Here is a 19,061-nt window from a genome sequence, read left to right as displayed (position 1 = left end):
TCTCAGCTTTGATACTGCTTGCAAGTTAACATCCATGCAGCTTTAGGGAGATGCAGCTCTCAAAAAGCCCTTCTGTGCTCCTGACCCGATGAGTGTTGAACCCGTGGCTTGATGGCATCGGCCCAATAACTTACAGATTGTGATGGTGTATATTTTGCATTATTCACACGAAATGCCCTGTTGTAAGCTAAAAGTTCTGTTTCAAGTCTGGTAGAAAGATATTCCCATAACATAGTGTAAGTGTCCTTGATGTGAAAGAGGAACATTGCTGGGGTACAGTTACTAGTTTAGACAGTAAGATTACACTATGACCAGAACAGAGAGACTTCCTGAACAAACTACCTTCCTGAACGTTCTTTCTTTCCTGACCCTCCACAGTCCCTAATCTGCATGCAGCCCGAAATGCTATTTCAATATTTTGAAACACCCCTATGTTTATTGGATCCTGTTTCCTGTGCAGTGTTGCTGGAAGGTGTGTAGAGGCACACACCTCCTACCATCCTCCTACCACTTCCTACCTGCAGCACTTCATACCTGTTGCTTGCTGTCACAGATTGTGATACAATCTGGTGGTGAAAGACATGCAGAAAACTTGCTCGCTGAGAATTAATTAACTCTTTGACTCCAAGCAGACCTCAAAATCCACATTGCCCCATTCAGCTCCATGCATAATTGGCAACTTTGCACATTTGGAGAGCCCTGCTCACTCATTTACTTAAGATGAAGCATCCACCTCTGAGGCAGAAAAAACAAGGAAAGCCAAAATGCAGACCCTCTCCCCCTTCGATTGATCTCCAGCTTCCTATTTTCTTTCTAAATAGACATTAGCATTTCTGCTGTTGCTTAGCAATTCACTCTTAATGATTTCTTTTACGCAAAAATAATCCTACATAACAGAATCAAAATCAGATTTAATATCACCGACATATCTCGGGAAATTTGTTAACCTTGTTACACCAGCACAATACAATATATGATAATTTAGGGAAAAAATTGTGAATTACAATTATATATATATATAAGTAGTACAAAAACATAAATAAAAAAAGTATTGAGGTAGTGTTCCTGGGTTCGATGTCCATTCAGAAATCGGATGGCAGAGGGGAAGAAGCAGTTACTGAATCGTTGAGTGTGTGCCTTCAAGCTTCTGTACCTCCTTCCTGATGGCAGCAGTGAGAAGAGGGCATGTCCTGGGTGGTGCAGTCCTTAATAATGGACACTGCCTTTCTGAGGCACTGCTCCTTGAAGATGTCTTGGATATTACAGAGGCTAGTGCCTATGATTGAGCTGACTAATTTTACAACTCTCTGAAGCTTATTTCGATCCTGTGTAGTAGCAGCTCCCCGCACCCCCATAGCAGATGGTGATGCAGCCTGTTAGAATCTCTCCACAATACGTCTGTAGAAACTTGCAAGTGTCTTAGGTGACTTGCCACATCTCCTCAAACTCCTAATGAGATATACCCGCTGTCTTTCCTTCTTTATAGACACGCCGATTACAACTTGATAACTTGCGATAAACCTTTGCAAGTTGGAACTGAGCTCTCATTCTTCTCCTTTTTACTATTCTCAGGTTAAGAAAGAGCGTTGGAACCTAGACCCAAGTTGGAAATGAAATTGAATGCTAAGATCATCAGAATACCGTGAAAAGAAACGAATTGGAATCCCATGCATAGAGAACACTTTTGGAACAGGTTTCAGGTAACAGGGTTCATAAAAGAAGAAACTGTGTGTAGGAACGAAAGGACACCTGTCTGGAGCAGGGTGTCTTGGCGCAGCAGTCATTTGAAGAGATTGATAGGTTGGGAGTATGCCTGTCTGACAATATAGCAATGATATTGCTGGGCCACCAAGAGAAAACAGTCCTGGTAAAGCCACTTGGACAACTGCCATTAATGGAAAGGATTAATTCTGAGAATATTCGATCAGAAATCCGGAAGTCAAGGCCTTATTGCCAAAGGCCTGGGTCTGTGAGTCCACAGGAGGGGGCAAAGGTCCAATGTCTGTGAGTCCACAGGTCTAGAGGAGCCCAGAGGCCTGGGGGTGGCTTGCCCTGGGGTTAGAGGGCTGACTGTGTGTGAGAGTTTGCGGGTGGGAGGTTGGTAAGGAGCCTGTTTTGCTGCTGTTGTTGGTGCCCGTGTGTTCTGCAAACGTTGTGGGCATGCCACATTGGTACCGGACTGTGTGCTGACACTTGTGGGCTGCCCCCAGCACACCCTTGGGTTGTGTTGGTTGTCAACGCAAACTAATCTGAAACTGCTGAAGGAACATCTCCAGGCCAGAAAGGTATTTCTTCCTCCAACTCCCACCAAAAAAAAACATTTTAAAATAATCTTTCATACAGAGTAAAATGAAATAAAGGTAACAATGAGATAACAATATTAGCCAGTAAAAGATAAACACAGTCTGTTTGCTCTCTACATCTACAATTCAACAATACAATGAGGGTCACCAGTGCAGATTACTGCTGAAAATTACATAGTTTTCAGAGGTACTAAATGTTAACATCCTGTGGAATCTATTGTGCTGTAATATTTTACAGGAAGTACACATAAATTTGTCAGCGTTAAAAATGAATTCTCTGTACTGATCACTAATTTCCTCTATAGCTGATCTTCATTAAGCAATGCACATTCTGCTGAGACACTGTACTCCTTGTGCAACTGCTATAATTTCAGATTTTACACCAGGGCTGTCAGACCCTGCTCACAGGAATGGAAAAGTGGAACGTGTACCCAAAACTAACTGGGGTTTTCAGTTGGTATGATTGACGTGTCTGCTCACTTACACTAAGCTCGACCTTATGAGCCATAAAATAATCATCTCTAGTGTAAGCTGTGCACAAGGTAGTAATCTCAACAGCAAATGAAGTGTTACAGCAGGGAAACAGACGCTTTGGTCCAACCAGTGCATGCCGACCAAGATGACTGTCTAAGCTAGTCCCAGTTGCCCACATTTGGTGCATTTCCTTCCCATCCACAGACTTGTCCAAATGTCAGTCTGCTTGCAGATGCGGTTGCTGGAGCAGAGGCTTTGATGTCAGTGGAGCCTGCATTATATTGGACTGAACTTAGGTTTAGGCACCGGTCACACAATTTCAAGCTATCTGCATGGTACGTTTTAGGAAAACATGCCATGCTAAGGAAGATCCAAAGTTCCTTAAAGATTAGCTGAAATTTCACCAGTTTCCAGCATCGGTCACTATTCCCCAAAAGAAGAAAACAAAATTGATCACTGTCCGGAATTCCTGGTGGAATGCAAGCGCTTGTTAACACGGGGTGAAAACAAAATCAAGGTTTCCCATGACGGTTGCCATAGCTGAATACTCAGTAAAGATCGGATGAGACTACCTGTACTCATACAAAGTTTTTCGTCAAGCCTGTACAGTAGTACAAGATCACTGGATCCATCGCCAAGAAAATGGAAAAAGATACTGATTTGAAATGAAGACAATCTCACCCGCAACTCATTGTCACATAACATCTGTGCGTATAGGAAAGAGGTTGGGAAATCTGTGCAATAATATCCAGACTTAGAATATATAAACTACACCTTGTCTATTCCTGTGCTCAAATATCCACTGTATCCGTTGAAGTACTGTGTGTCACTAAATCCAGTTTACCAATAAAATACCCTTACAAACGCACTGCCAATTTGTTCCTTGGTGGAAGCAATTATTTAAAAGAAAAACTCCAGCTATAACATACTTAGGAAGAGGACAGATCTTTCTCAGCAAAGAGAGGATTTTAATCACTCTTCGCCCTTTGTGCTCAGCTGCAGACAAGTCCCCTTGTTAACCAGTTGCAGCTTTTCCCAGTCACAAGCACGGGGTCATGGATTCTAATTGTTTTCAGTTCCACACTCTAAAGGAAACATCTGGTACTAAAACAATACAATGGCTCACACTACATCCTTTTGTCAGTCAGTTTGCACAGTTCCCACAAAAGGGTGGAAGTGATATTTCAAGCTACCTCAAATACTTTCCTGTAACTTTTTGAAGGACAAAGATTTCCTACACCAAATGGATTTAAAAAAAAATGAAAATATCTTTTCAAAAACACACATACAGCATCTGCTTGAAAGAAGTCAGCAGCAATGTTGACTCTAATTTGTCACGACCAGTGTGCGCAAAAATCTTGAGCTGTGCAACTTTTTGCCCAGCAACAACATGTGCGCACTGAATCATTTCTTCAATTAAAAAAACAGTATACATAAGCCAGTTCTAAAACCTGCAGACAATTCATCGCAAACTCCACGTTGTCAACACCCTCCGCATCAGAAACCGGAAAAGGAAATGTGATTGTGTATGATCGTGAGATATACTTAACATGCCAATGAGGTCGAGGGTAACAATCTATTGTGCGGAGTTTAAATTCCTTTGTGTGCTTGTAGCAAAAGATGTGTGCGGGCACACATGTGCATACCTTAGAGGGATCATTGGTCAGTTGGGTTACAAACCGCCTCAGAATCAAAAGGGTAAAATATAGATAAAGTCAGATATGTCATTTTTCCTTATAAAGAGCAATCCTACATCTTCAGTCAAGTTTAATTATGATTTTTGGCTTCCAGTGCCTTAACTGAGTCTTTCTCCATGTGTGGGTTATTTTTACTGTGAAGATTTCCCAATATCAGTTCTAAATCAGATTTTTATTACCGTGTGAACTTTTGTAAAATCCAAGTTCTAAGCTGAAGGAGTATACCAGATTTATCTTTTCTGTAATATTTACTTCGATCTGTATCTCTATGAGAAGATGCTTTCATCGATGGAATGTCTTTCAGTTTCCCCAAGCGTTTCCTCAAATAGGTCAATCTTCTGGCTTTCCTCTGTGCTATCTTTAGTTACAGCTCGATCCTCTTTGATGTGATTGGTATAGTTCTGAAGATGATGTCTGACCAGAGATGGAGACCTATTTCCTTTGACTTTGACTTTTTAGGCACATTATTTGCTCCGTCAAGTGTACATACTCCGTTAATGGCAATAAAATAGATAACTGTTCAATTGAATAGGAAGTGAAGCAGGAAATCTGTTATTATCTTTAAGCCTCTCATGTATTTTAAAATCACTAATGGTCTATATTTATTGCTTATTGAACTCCATGTGCAGCACACATTTTCCAGAAGACAGCAATGATATTCCTTGATGACTGATTATCCCATTACATTTGAAGGTTTTTATAAACCACCCGACACCATTGTTCTGTTCCAAGGAATTAGTATTTCAATTTCCATTATTCCCTTAACACTTATAGATCATTCATCTTCATAAAGAACAGTCAAAGGTCCACACTGTTGAAGGAGCATCAGCGTCAGGGTTATGGAAGGCAACCCATTGTGGAATCTTCTGGTAGGGCTCAGAGTAATGGGAGGTAGGTCAATGATGGAGCTGTGTTGGCGGTATTCATGGATACACCCATCAGAACTCCGCCAAGCAAATTGTGACGGTACACACCCCACTGTGGCAGCTTCTGGGGTTTAGACACTCTGATTCTCCGAGTGTGCATTGCTGGTGAGGCCCCTTTAAAGATTCAGGTCCTCTCCGCTAATTGGCAGCCGTGTTTTGGCGCCAGGATTTTATTATTTAAAGAGCACCTGAACTTGGGTTCAGTGCTCAATCATCAGCTCAACTTAGTCCAGTTTGCGATTGCGTTCTTGGATTTTTTTTTTGTCTCATTTGGAATCTCGTCTAGCATCAAGTCAAGAACCCTGCTCTCTCCTCAATCTCGGAGTCGTGTCTCGATTCCAGTCTCAGATACTCCAGCACCCTCGCCTAGGCCTCTAGTTACATAGATAACGAGTGCCAAGATTTACAGTGCTGCATGTAGCAGCAAGGAAACTGAATATGTTCTAAGGGTGAGTCCCATAAATCAAGGTAAACAGCCACATAGATGCCTCAATCACTGGTGTATACTAAAAGCAAAACATTGCTGGCTCTTCTCGGCATAGATGTACAAATGTAGGGCCTTCTCTTTGATCATTATGATATTGGTAAAGGTTTCCAGTATTGGACAACTAGTTGGGTGAATGAATCGGAAAGGTGAAGCCCAGGAACCAAGTGTGGGAACGTGATGATTCTAGGTGATGGGCAGGGAGACGGGATAGAAGGAAAACTGAGACTCTGAATGGACTGAAAAGCGACACAGGGAGGGTCTGTTACCTGAAAGCAAAAAACTCCTTGTTCACACCTGTTGGGCTGTTGACTGCCAGGTGAAATATGAGGTACTGATCCTCTAGTTAGCACTTGGCCTCACTGTAACAATGCAGAGATCCGACCGACAGGACAGTGTGGGAATGGGGAGAGGAATTGAAGTGACCTCCTCTGAAGATGGCTGCTGCGACTGTAGCATGGGTGCTCTGTAAAACGAATGCCTAGTCTGCGCTTGCTCTCACCGATGTACAGACCACACCAGAAGCACCAAATGCAATAGACCAGGTTCACACAAATCTCTGCCTTGCCTGAAGGAGCTGTTGAGGCCCTTGGATGGTAATGAGGAAGGAGATATAGGAACAAGTATGCCTCCTCCACCTTGCACCTAACAGCCTCTGCCTCAAACCTTCCCTCTCCTTCCTAACACCATTTGCCCATTCTTTTCCTAATGTTTCCATCATTACCTACTGGCCCGTATCAATGCCTCCTTCGCACCCTTCACTACCTGGCTTCATCTACCCATCCTCCCTCAGGTAGTCCACACATCCGGCCTCCGACTCACCCTATCAGAATCAGAATGAGAATCAGGTTTATTATCACCAGCATGTGACGTGAAATTTGTTAACTTAGCAGCAGCAGTTCAATGCAATACATAATATAGCAGAGAGAAAAATGAATAAAATAAAAATAATAATAATAATAAACATAATAATAATAAATAAACATGTAAATCAATTACGTATCTTTCTTACTGTACCTAGTGTAGTAAATGGCTGTTGTGTGTTCTTCATGCTGGAGGTTAGAGTCCTGGGAGACCCAGAGTCTCCCAGGGAACTACATCTGTATGAAGTGTATCCAGCTGCAGCTCCTTGAAGACCGTGTTAGGGATCTGGAGCAGCAGCTGGATAATCTTCAGCTTGTACCTTGCGAGGGAATCAGCTATACTGGATTGGGTGTTATGTAATGAACCGGAGGTGATTGGGGAGCTTAAGGTAAAAGAACCTTTAGGAGGCAGTGATCACAATATGATTGAGTTCAACTTGAAACTTGATAGGGAGAAAGCAAAGCCGGCTGTAGCAGTATTTTAGTGGAGTAAAGGGAACTACTGTGGTATGAGAGAGGAGATGGGGTAAAGGAAACTACAGTGGTATCAGAGAGGAGATGGCAGATAAAATGGAAAGAGATTGCTGGCAGGGATGTCAGCAGAGCAGCAGTGGCTTGAGTTTCTGGGAAAAAGAAGGGAGATGCAGGATAGTTGTATTCCAAAAACAAAGAAATACTCAAATGGCAAAGTACTAAAACTGTGACTGACAATGGAAGTCAAAGCTAATGTAAAAGCAAAAGAGAGGGTATACTACAGATCAAAAATTAGCAGGAAGATAGAGGATTGGGAAGCTTTTAAAACCCTACAGAGAACAACTAAAAGAATCATTAGGAGGGAAAAGATGATGTATGAAAGCAAGCTAGCAAACAATATCAAAGTGGATAGTAATAGCTTTTTCAAGTATATGAAAAATAAGAGATGAGAGTTTTCTAACCACTAGAAAATGAAGCCAGAGAAATAATAATAGGGGATAAGGAGATGGCAGATGAACTAAATGAGTACTTTACATCAGTCTTCACTGTGGAAGACACTAGCAGCGTGGCAGATGTTGTAGTGTGTGAGGGAGGAGAAGTAAATGTAGTTACTATTACAAGGGAGAAGGTTCTCAAAAAGCTGGAAGACCTAAGGGTACATAAGTCACCCGGACCAGATAAACTGCACCCTAGGGTTTTGTAAGAGGTAGCAGTAGAGATTGTGGGAGGTATTAGTAATGATCTTTTAAAAATCATTGGACTCTGGCATGATGCCAGAGGACTGGAAAATTGCAAATGTCAATGTACTTTTTAAGAAAGGAGGAAGGCAGCAGAAAGGTAATTATAGACCAGTTAGCCTGACCTCAGTGGTTGGGAAGATGCTGGAGTCAATTGTTAAGGATGAGATTATGGGGTACTTGGTGACACAGAACAAGATAGTACAAAGTCAGCATGGTTTCCTTCAGGGGAAATCCTGCCTGACGAACCTCTTAGAATTCTTTGATGAGATTACAAGTAGGATAAATAAAGAGAATGCAGTGGATGTTGTATATTTGAACCTTCAAAAGGCCCTTGATAAGTGCCACACATGAAACTGCTTACCAAGTTAAGAGCTCATGGTTTTACAGGAAAATTATTGGCATGGTTAGAGCATTGGCTGATTGGTAGGAGGCAGCGAGTGGGAATAAAAGGATCCTTGTCTGGTTTGCTGCCAGTGACTAGTGGTGTTCCGCAGGGGTCAGTTTTGGGACTGCTTTTTATGCTATATATCAATAATATAGATGATGGGATAGATGGCTTTGTTGCCAAGTTTGCGGATTATGTGAAGATTGGTGGAGGTGCAGGTAGTGTTGAAGAAACAGGAAGGCTCAGAAGGGCTTAGACAGATTAGGAGAATGGGCAAGAAAGCGGCAAACAAAATACAATGTTGGAGAATGCATGGGCAAGCACTTTGGTAGAAGAAATAAATGTGCAGACTATTTTCTAAATGGGGAGTAAATCCAGGAGCCTGAGATGCAGATGGACTTGGGAGTCCTTGTGCGATGGACTTGGGAGTCCTTGTGCAGAACACCCTAAAAGTTAACTTGCAGGTTGAGTCAGTGGTGAGGAAGGCAGATGCAATGTTAGAATTCATTTCAAGAGGTTGAGAATACAAGAGCAGGGATATGGTGCCGAGCCTTTATAAGACACAGGTGAGGCCTCATCTTGAGTATTGTAAACAGTTTTGGGCTCCACGTCTAACAAAAGATGTGCTGGCATTTGAGAGGGTTCAGAGGAGGTTCACAAGGATGATTCAGGGAATGAAAGGGTTATCATACAAGGAACATTTGATAGCTCTGGGTCTGTGCTCACTGGAATTTAGAAGGATAAGGGGGATCTTATTGAAACCTTCCAAATGTTGAAAGACCTAGACATGGTAGATGTGGAAAGGATGTTTCCTAGGGTGGGGGAGTCCAGGTCAAGAGGGCACAGCCTCAGGACAGAAGGGCATCCATTTAAAACAGAGATGCAGAGAAATTTCTTTAGCCAAGTGGTGGAGAATTTGTGGAATTCATTACCACAGGCAGCTGTGGAGGCCAGGTCATTGGGTGTACTGTACTTAAGGCAGAGATTGATAGGTTCTTGATTGGACACAGCATAAAAGGTTACAGGGAGAAGGCCGGGATGTGGGGCTGAGGAAGGGGAAAAAGGATCAGGCATGATTGAATGGCGGAGCAGACTCGATGGGCCAAATAGCCTAATTCTGCTCCTATGTCTTATGGTCTTATAAACAAAGTTTGGATAATTAAGCGATTCGGTTAAAATAGTCTGTGGTTCTGAAGCAAAAATCAAATTGTTAAGCAGGTACAAAGGGCCAAGTAGTCAACTACTGCTCTGTTCCTTACATCCATATGGTTATTCTAGCCAGTTTCATCATAACTGCCTGCAAACAGCCCACCCCCGGTTCCAGGAATTGTTCTCCCAAACAGAAGTAAATCCACTTCTCCAAGGTCAAATAATCCATCAAAATAACTTTGCCGTTGTTGCATATTTGTCACATTGACATTTACAGAAAATGAAAAATGGGTATAAACATGCATGTACACATGAATACACACATACACACGCACACGTGGACAAATGCGAGGTGCATCCAAGCCCTTCCTGCTTTGAAACACCATAAATCTTTTTCCAACAGCACATTTAAATGAGAGACTTTTCTATTTCCAGTACATCAGTAGATCCAGTCAAAAACTTTGAAAGTATAAAGTGAGTAGAAACGTTTATCAGCGCGAGATCCTGCAAACTAATAGCTGTCGGATCTAGCAATCAATACTGCAATTGGCTCATAATACTTTACAACTGCTCCATTCACTGGACCATGGGCATTCACCAGGCTGTGTATCATCTCTGTTCAGCTACACAGTTCTCTCCACTTGAGTCCCTCTCACAAGCCACCACTGTGGGCTGGATCAAGGCGACTATTGATTCCCTGTCACTTTACGAGCTTTCATTTTTTAAAAAAAATCTGGCATTCCTTCATTGTTCCATTGTTACTGGCTCATTAGGCTCTGATGAAAGTTCACATTCCCAAATGTTACATCTTATAACAGCTGCAGTGTGTCGCCCACAGCATTCCCAGCAACAAAAAGCCCCAGAAAAACACATTAGAGCCGGTTTTCTCAGGAAAGGATTCAACGGCAGGGTGAGGCCAAGCACCAGGGGATCCATCATGGAGAAGGAATGATGTAACTGGGTTATAAGAACTGGACTTGTGATTGTCAACACCACTCCTCATGAACTTTAACAACTTTTGCTTTCCATTCAGTTGTTTTGTCCAAGCATTTTTTTCTCTTTTTTAAATAAGAAACTCATGAGAAAGTCTCAGCTGATTCAAACAGGTGGTGTGTTAGTCTTATACCAGCTGTTTCAATTCCCTCCTTCCACTCTCTCAGGGTATCACTGGTGAGGGCAGGATTTGGCATGATCAAGACGTAAGGCAGGGCCTTGAGACTCACATGCTGGCCACCAGAAAAAATATTTTGCAGAACTTTCACTTGACCTCTGTAAAGGCACGCCGATGCATACTTCACAAGCGTGAGAGCAAAACAGCAAAGGGAGCAGCAGCTGCTCTCCCACTGGTCAAAGAAACACAGAAGGTGTCAGAGACAAACCAGGCCCTGCTTACTGTAGACCTTGCTTGCTGGGGGGGCAATAGGTGGACCATTTCCCTCCTAACTTCTGGAATGATCAGAATAATTTCCTCCGTTGAAATACTCCAAGAAAAGTTCGCAGGAGCAGGGCGGGGGCTACGTCAGAGGCAAAGGATTGATCAAAAGCGCTACATCAGGGAAGGAGGGAAGCAGGGAATGAATGATGGAAGGGCCAGGGACTGAAAGATGGTGGGGCCCGGGCTGGGGGTATTGGAGGGACATTAAAAGACCGGAGGAGTACAGGGCTCTGCGGGACATAGTGGGGGAAACACCAGGGGCTGCAGATAGTCAAATTGGGAAAAGATGGGGAGCTAGTCATAGTCATACTTTATTGATCCCGGGGGAAATTGGTTAGGAGAGTCACACGGGTGGTGCTGGTGGGGGGGGGTGGCGGGGGCTGAGAGACATGGCAGTAGGGTAGACTGGAGAGATTGTGGGGAGATCCAGGGACTGGTGGAGATGGGAAATTGGGGCAGAAGGTGCTGGAGAACTGGAGACTTAACAGGGAGAGCTGGATGAAGAACGAGGCTGTGGCAGAGATCAGATTTTACATGGAATAATTTGTCTCCCCCGCTCTCTGTTGCGTAAATCATTATTCTCACTTTAAAATACAATGTCCTAATGTAGTAAAATACTGGCAGCCTGGCTTGTTTTGAACACACTGTCCTGCCAAAAGGCCTCCCTCCGCCTGCTGCCAAAGGGCGCGGTGTCCGTCAGGCTCCCCGAGAGAATCAGGAAGGCGAGCGAATTATTCATGTAACATGTACACGAACGTTCCTGTGAGCCGCCAAACGAGGGGAGACATTTCTCCGTTATACTGATAAAAATGGATGCTCGTGTGTGTCCCGCCGTAGTAATGCCTCAGTGTAATTTGCAACAACTCAGACACAGAACTTAATCGCAGCTCCGCCCTATTCCAGTTTACCCCCCAAGAGCTGTCTCATACGGGGAGCGGGTCATGCCCTGAATGCCGCTCCAAGGGTAAAATGCGGGCATTTACACCATCAGTCATCCGCCCCCGTCCCCCTGCACTCTACCGTGAGCAATGTTCCTGCGGACCCGTTCCCCAGTGCCGACACTGGGCTGGCCCCACTCCAGTCATAGTGCAGCGGGCCTGTTCTGGGAAGACGGGGCGGACTAGCGCGGATTCTCACAGTAATTCAACCAGCGTGGAACCTCACGCAATCCGCGCCTGGAAACTGTCAGAGGGGAGAGCGTTCTCCGCCAGTTCTGGTGAGGGGATCTGCAGAGGGCTGAATGCCATCACCGTGATATTGGGGCTCCTGCATGTCCGCAGACAAGATTTCCCTACTTCTCGACAGCCGCTTTCACAAGTCTTCTCCAGCCTGTAGGAAATAATGTCATTCTTAAAATAGCGCTGCGCTCTCTCAAAGGGGCACTGTGCTCACTTAAAGTACCATTGTCTACCGACAGGGAAACAGATTTAGCAAACTAAAGAATGCTCAATTCCCAATTAATTTATGTGCAGTCTCACAAGAAGGCTCAGAATGTCACGGCAGTGGAGGGACTCAGCGGGTCAAAGCAGAGGCCTTCCACTTCCACCGTGACTGAGCCTTTCCATAGATACCGGTGTTTCCGTCATTTCATCTTTTAAGCTGTTATGTACACAAGATATTCTGCGGATGCTGGAAATCCAGAGTAACACACACACACACACAATGCCGGAGGAACCCATCAGATCGGACAACGTCGATAGAGAAGAATATCCAGCCGAGACCCGGGGTTTGCTACTTTAATGATGCGTTTCACGCAAAAAAAAACACCTCAAGATGCTCTGCACGGTGGAAAACTTTAGCGGAGAGACAAGTATTCGTGTGAGTGCAGGAAGTTACGGGGAGATCCCACGGCAACGTGAAAGGGGTGTCTTGTTAGAGTAAAGAGACAGTGCTTTCATTGCAAACCAAGTAACTTGCGAAAGAGCCGGAGGTGAGATGAGTATATTTTAAGCAGCAACTTATCTCGATATAGAATATACACTCTGAAAGTCGGAGAGTAATACAGCACGGAACGAGCCCTTCGGCCCATCTCGCCCATGCCGTCCACTTGAGCTACTCCCACTTGCCCGCGTTTGGCATACAGAAACCTTTCCTATCTTGTTTTTTTCTTTTCCAAATGTCTTTTAAATTCTGTTATCATATCCGCCTCAAACACTTCCTCCGGCAACTCATTTCAGATACGCACCACGCTCTACGTGAAGTTGACGCCCGCCCCCCACCATGTCCCCTTTAAATCTTACCCCTCACCTTAAACCGATATCCTTTAGTTTGGGGTCCCTTTCTTCGGGGAAAAAGACTGTGTGAAAGGGCAGAGGAAACAGATTCAACAGTAATTCCGGACTCACACCAGATTATAGACCGACGGAGCCACACTATGTGAAAAACTTGTACCGAAGAAAACTGGAGCAGGCGCGACGGGCCCTGCGTTATTCTGTGACTCTGTAACACACATTTTGGGTTGAGCGGTGTTCAGGTCAAGCGGTGAAATTAAAACCATTAAGATAAACTTCTGGAATGGTTGCTCGCCAACTCTTTTGTCCCGTTTAAGGGAAACATTTATTCCGAACATGAAGACAAGGGGTTCTGCAAATGTTGGGAATCCAGAGTAACAGCACACAATGCTGGAAGAACTCAGCAGGCCAGGCAACATCTAAGGAAAGGAATAAAGAATCGACGTTTTTGGCAAAGACCCTTCGTTACTTCTCTTTATTCCTTTCCACAGATGCTGCCTGACCTGGGTTCCTCGAGCTTTTTTTGTGTCTGTAATTCTGAACATCAAAGCAAGAACTCTGGACTGGAAGCCACTCTGTCGGGATCTCAGACGAACCTTAAAACTCCACTTCCGTCCGACGCGGAGGCCGAAGCCGTTCCCGATTCTTTCTGTCATATCTTTCCCACAGAGGGCCAAACGTCCACAGCAGAGAACAACACATCTGCTATTGGGCTAGCCCGGTCATAGAACAGCTCCTTTTACACACACAGAGACACATGACACATACAGACACACACACACACACACACACACACAGAGCTCTCTGTTTATTTTTCACGAACTGCTCTGCATATTCCGCAGAAGTTTGTTTAGAGCTGTTATCTCGCCCTGGCATCCAGAGTGGATTTGTAGTTTGCTGCCTTCTCCGGGAATTCATATCCGTTCTATTAGCGGACTGGGGTTGAGGCCAGGGCTGCTCTAACCTTGACTCTTTAGTCCATCCGCCCTCGCTCTCTATTCAATCTCAAGGTCTCTGTAATCACACGCACACAAAAGAGTGTGCGCGAGTTTTCAGAACCTCTGGAATTTGGGAGGGAAGTCGAAAGGTGCAAAGGGGAAAGAATGTTCCCGTGGGAGATGGCGAGAAGAATGCGGATTTCATCATATCGATGGGCGATGGGTGGAGAGGGCAGTGATCGTGTCAAGTTGAATTCACAGTGATCATCCAGCAAGGTCAATGTAACTGCACCGCCAAAGTTGACACAGCATTGTCAAAATAAGGCGAACAATTAACCATTTTACAGCAGTAAATGATGTGCAGCGTTTCCAGAGCAGTAGCAGGTGGTTTACACCCGGCTAACAGTCCCCCACCCTCACTCCCGGGTTACAGAGTGTTATCCCTCTCCCTCACTCCCGGGTTACAGAGTGTAATCACCCCCCCCCCACCTCACTCCTGGGTTACAGAGTGTAATCACCCCCCCCCCAACCTCACTCCTGGGTTACAGAGTGTAATCCCTCCCCCTCCACCCTCACTCCCGGGTTACAGAGTGTAATCACTCCCTCCCACCCTCACTCCCGGGTTTCAGAGTGTAATCACCCCTCACCCTCACTCCCGGGTCTCAGAGTGTAATCACCCCCCCTACCCTCACTCCCGGGTCTCAGAGTGTAATCACCCCCCCTACCCTCACTCCGGGTCTCAGAGTGTAATCACCCCCCCCACCCTCACTCCTGGGTTACAGAGTGTAATCCCTCCCCCTCCACCCTCACTCCCGGGTTACAGAGTGTAATCCCTCCCTCCCCCTCCCTCACTCCCGAGTTACGGAGTGTAATCCCTCCCTCCCCCTCTCTCACTCCCGGGTTACAGAGTGTAATCACCCCCCCCCCACCCTCACTCCCGGGTTACAGAGTGTAATCACCTCCCCACCCTCACTCCCGGGTTATAGAGTGTAATCACCCCCCCCACCCTCACTCCCGGGTTATAGAGTGTAATCCCTCCCCCCAAACACACTCCGGGGTTACAGAGTGTTATCCCCCCCCCCCCCACTCTCACTCCCGGGTTGCAGAGTGCAATCTCTCCCGCAACCCTCACTCCTGGGTTACAGAGTGTTATCACCACCCACCCCCCCACTCTCACTCCCGGGTTGCAGAGTGCAATCACTCCCGCAACCCTCACTCCCGGGTTACAGAGTGTAATCAGCCCCCCACCCTCACTCCCGGGTTACTAAGTGTAATCACACCCCCCTCACCCCCGGGTTACGAAGTGTAATCACCCCCCCCCCTCACTCCCGGGTTACAGAGTGTAATCACCCCCCCACCCTCACTCCCGGGTTATAGAGTGTAATCCCTCCCCCCAAACACACTCCGGCGTTACAGAGTGTTATCACCACCCCCCACTCTCACTCCCGGGTTGCAGAGTGTAATCCCTCCCTTCCCCTCCCTCACTCCCGAGTTACGGAGTGTAATCCCTCCCTCCCCCTCTCTCACTCCCGGGTTACGAAGTGTAATCACCCCCCCCCTCACTCCCGGGTTACAGAGTGTAATCATCACCCCCCCGCCACCCTCACTCCCGGGTTACGGAATGTAATCATTACCCCCACCCCCCACCCTCACTCCCGGGTTACAGAGTGTAATCCCTCCCTCCCCCTCCCTCACTCCCGGGTTACAGAGTGTAATCTCTCCCTCACTCCCGAGTTACGGAGTGTAATCCCTCCCTCCCCCTCTCTCACTCCCGGGTTACAGAGTGTAATCACCCGCCCCTCCCTCACTCCCGAGTTACGGAGTGTAATCAACACCCCCCCCCCCACTCCCGGGTTACGAAGTGTAATCACCCCCCCCCTCACTCCCGGGTTACAGAGTGTAATCATTACCCCCCCCCCCGCCACCCTCACTCCCGGGTTACAGAATGTAATCCCTCCCTCCCCCTCCCTCACTCCCGAGTTACGGAGTGTAATCCCTCCCTCCCCCTCTCTCACTCTCGGGTTACAGAGTGTAATCACCCCCCCCTCCCTCACTCCCGAGTTACGGAGTGTAATCCCTCCCTCCCCCTCTCTCACTCTCGGGTTACAGAGTGTAATCACCCCCCCCACCCTCACTCCCGGGTTACAGAGTGTAATCACCTCCCCACCCTCACTCCCGGGTTATAGAGTGTAATCCCTCTCTCCCCCTCCCTCCCTCCCGGGTTACAGAGTGTAATCCCTCCCCCAAACTCACTCTGGGGTTACAGAGTGTTATCACCCCCCCCCCACCCTCACTCCCGGGTTACGGAGTGTAATCCCTCTCTCCCGGGTCACAGAGTGAAATCCCTCCCTCACTCTCACTCCCGGGGTTCAGAGTGTAATCCCTCACTCCCGGGTCACAGAGTGAAATCCCTCCCTCACTCTCACTCCCGGGGTTCAGAGTGTAATCCCTCACTCCCGGGTCACAGAGTGAAATCCCTCCCTCACCCTCACTCCCGGGTTTCAGAGTGTAATCTCTCACTCCCCGGGAATATATCTCACTCAGAGCTACAGTTTGCAGAATACTTTTGCCAAGTGCACACCTGAGCTGCAGTTATCATTCCGCTCCCTGCCACACGCTTTACATCTGTCTCTAGAGAAGATCACATCAGAGATCTGAGAAACGCGCTTTTGCGTTTTATAGATTTATTCGGTATTCGCCTCGAGCAGTATTTCAACTTTCGGCTCCTCACTCCTGTGGATTTTAGCGAGGCACCTCCCGCTTTGGGCTTCAGACACCTCGATGTTCCCTCTTTCTACCCAATTCCGCCCGCTGATAATTGCGCCGAGGAGCCCGAGTACCAGCTCCAATCCCATTGCTGATGAGAATGTCTCGAAATCAGAAGCAGCGTTAACGCACTTACAGAAAGCAGGCTGTTTCACTTCCCCGGAGACAGTCGTCGTTCTTCAGCTTTTCTGAAACCACGCACTTCGGGTCAGTGTTTCCAACCTTGCAGCAGCCGGTGACACGAGCGTCTGAGCGGAGGTCCCAGCTCCGGAGCAGATGTCCCGCAGGAGGAGGAGTTCTGCCCCACCTCAGGGAGAACGGCGAGAAACGCCCGGATGCGCCTGTTGGTCGTTCCCCGCGACGCGTGCCTCAGGTTTGAGTTCACTTCCCTCGGCTTCCGATCGAACCCACTGCGGCTGGCTCCATTCACGAAGAAGGCGAGATCAGGCTCCTCCTGTGTCGTTACAAGTCATGCGTTACTGCAGCTATCCCTCACGCTGTCCATCTGGACCACCCCGCCCAGTACTGATCTACGGGTCCAGTTAATCCAACGGATAACCTTAACTGCCGTCAAGCCTTCAGCACGCCGCCAAGGATCCTGATGAAGGGTCTCCTCCCAGCCCGAAAGAGCGACTCCTTATTCCTTTTCATAGATGCTTCCTGACCTGCTGAGTTCCTCCGGCAGTTTTTTTTTGTGTGTTAGACTGTTGCAGAAGCTCCGTTTGGTCAGCGATTGAAGGGAGGAATGGCTACCAGTCAGCCTTAATGTCAATGCTAACAGGTGGCCATATGGAGACAGCAAAGACTGGAATCTGGACCAACACACGAACTGAAGGGTTGGGACCGGCGTATTACCCATTGCCTGACCCGCTCAGATCCTCAAGCAGGTCTCGGTCCGAAACGCCGATTGTTTACTATTTTCCACAGATGTTGCCTGGCCTACTGAGTTCCTCCAGCACTCTGCGTGTGCTACTGTACTTTCATTTCCAGCATCTGCAGATGCTCTCTGGTTCATCAGCCCGCACTCATAGTTGGCAGTGATAGTGGCTTGGCGATGTGAACAGACAGGCAGTGCGAAAAGGTTGACTTGTTCATGTGTTTGGCGTGTAATGTGCGAAGAAATTAGCCGGTTAATAATGTTAATAGATTGATATGTGCTGCTAATTTTAATGACGGTATTAATGTGGTACATTTTAATTGGTTACAATGAAAGGTCTAATTTTAATAGTTTTGACAGCATTAACAGGTTGACGGGGTTGAAGGGCCACTATTAATGGTTTGACTGTTAATTACTTGAACAATATTATTGGGATACCAGAGTACAGAGGTTAATGGTGCTTATAAGACAGCAGAATTCATGGATTGGCCATTGGTAATGGGCTTCCAGTATTAACAGATTAATCAGTGCAATTTGATTGGCTTTTTAATGGGCTGTTTGCAGCTAACTAGTCACTGGTGTTAACAGTGTATTAAAACACTGATATGTTATATAGCGATGCAGTTAATAAGCTGGCAATATTAACATGTTAGCTAATGATGATAGTTGGTGGAGACACAGAAGACTGCAGATGCTGGAAAGCAGTGATTTGCTGGAGGAACTCAGCAGACAGGGAGAAAGGCACTGTTGACACTTCAGGCCAAAACCCCACATCAGGACGGAGAGTGAAGGGGCAAGATGGCCATTAGAAAGAGGAGAAGGGAGGTGATGAGAAAGGATGACTGAGGTGACTGGTGGAATATGGGGGCATGTAAGATGACAGCAGACAGTGTGATGTAGGGGAGGAAAGTGAAGGTAAAGGTGGGAGACTGTGGCAGATGAGTGGTAGATGGAGGCAAAGACAGAGCGAAAAACAATAAAATAAAATATATGGAGCAAGGGGAGAGTGAAGGTTTGACGGAGATGACCAGGAACATGAAGTGCCACCAGTGATAGATTCTGATAAGTAAGGGGACTGGGAATGCGAATCATTAGGGGAGAGATGAACAATGTTTGGAACTACATGGGGGTGGAAAGTGGGTGGGAGCCTATGTGTGAATTGAGTAACATAGAAAACCTACAGCACAATACAGACGCTTCGGCCCACAATATGGTGCCGAACATGTACTTACTTTAGAAATTACCTAGCCATAGCCCTCTATTTTTCTAAGCTCTATGTACCAGGATGGAACCAGGAGAGGTAAGGCACCAAAGTTTGG

At 46.4% G+C, this 19,061-nt stretch overlaps 1 protein-coding gene across 5 annotated transcripts in view; it reads right to left on the bottom strand.

The window, feature by feature from the left end:
- The window catches only part of kank3 (KN motif and ankyrin repeat domains 3), a 74,128-nt gene extending 56,779 nt beyond the window's left edge, over positions 1-17,349 (bottom strand). For 2 of the 5 annotated variants that reach the window (XM_063032592.1, XM_063032593.1), the window contains exons 1-2: positions 17,002-17,349; positions 6,613-6,707 (exon numbers count right to left, since the gene is read on the bottom strand). The gene's annotated coding sequence lies outside the window, so the exon portion shown is untranslated. Of the gene's footprint in view, positions 1-6,612; positions 6,708-13,757; positions 14,109-17,001 lie in introns of those variants that run through there. The other 3 variants (XM_063032590.1, XM_063032589.1, XM_063032594.1) reach the window with 2 other exon arrangements.
- Between the last annotated feature and the right edge of the window lie 1,712 nt (positions 17,350-19,061).

This window comes from Mobula hypostoma, chromosome 24 (assembly GCF_963921235.1).
Source record: "Mobula hypostoma chromosome 24, sMobHyp1.1, whole genome shotgun sequence".
In the NCBI taxonomy this organism is placed as follows: domain Eukaryota; kingdom Metazoa; phylum Chordata; class Chondrichthyes; order Myliobatiformes; family Myliobatidae; genus Mobula; species Mobula hypostoma.
The sequence above is the reverse complement of the archived record's forward strand: the minus strand, read 5'-3'. Positions and strand labels throughout refer to the sequence as shown.